Source organism: Equus asinus, unplaced genomic scaffold (assembly GCF_041296235.1).
Source record: "Equus asinus isolate D_3611 breed Donkey unplaced genomic scaffold, EquAss-T2T_v2 contig_212, whole genome shotgun sequence".
Taxonomy (NCBI): Eukaryota; Metazoa; Chordata; class Mammalia; order Perissodactyla; family Equidae; genus Equus; species Equus asinus.
Genome location: NW_027224864.1, coordinates 145,001 through 145,654, shown reverse-complemented (window position 1 = coordinate 145,654; position 654 = coordinate 145,001).

Below are 654 nucleotides of genomic sequence, written 5' to 3'. Positions count from 1 at the left end.
GTTTCTTGGCTTTTGGGGACTCGAGAGGTATGATGGATGATCTCCGATTGACGTTTGGAAGGTCTATTTCATCCCAGTCGCACGAACCCCGAAAACGTGGCGGCTGGACGAGGGAGGGAGGGAGGGAGGGAGGGAGGGAGGGAGGGAGGCCAACCACGGGATTTCCGCACGACCAGCTGATGGACACGAGCGCCCCGTGAGCCGGGCGGAGGGCAGCCGCCCGGGTCTCGCAGCTACGTGCCCGCGGAACCCTCGGGACTGCGAGAAGCCGGAGCGAACCGCAGCCATGTGGCGCTCGGCGCGGACATCTGGTCGACCCGCGCGCCACGGGACCCGGGGCCCGAGTCCGGGCCGGGCCGCCGGTCGACCCGGCAGGGCGGCTGCCCCGGGGGCCTCGCGGCTGCTCGTCCGCAGCCTCCAGGGAGCCCTCGGGGCTCCGAGAAGGCCGAGCGCCCCGCGGCCCCACGGCCCCGCGGCGCTCGGTGCGGACATCTGGTCGACCCGCTCCCCCCCCCCCCCCGAGACACGGGGGTCGGGTCGCCGGTCGACCCGGCAGGGCGGCGGCCACGGCAGCCTCGCCGCTGCTCGTCCGCCGGGTCGCCGGAGCCCTCGAGCCTCCGAGAAGGCCGAGCGCCCTGCGGTCCCGCGGCGCTC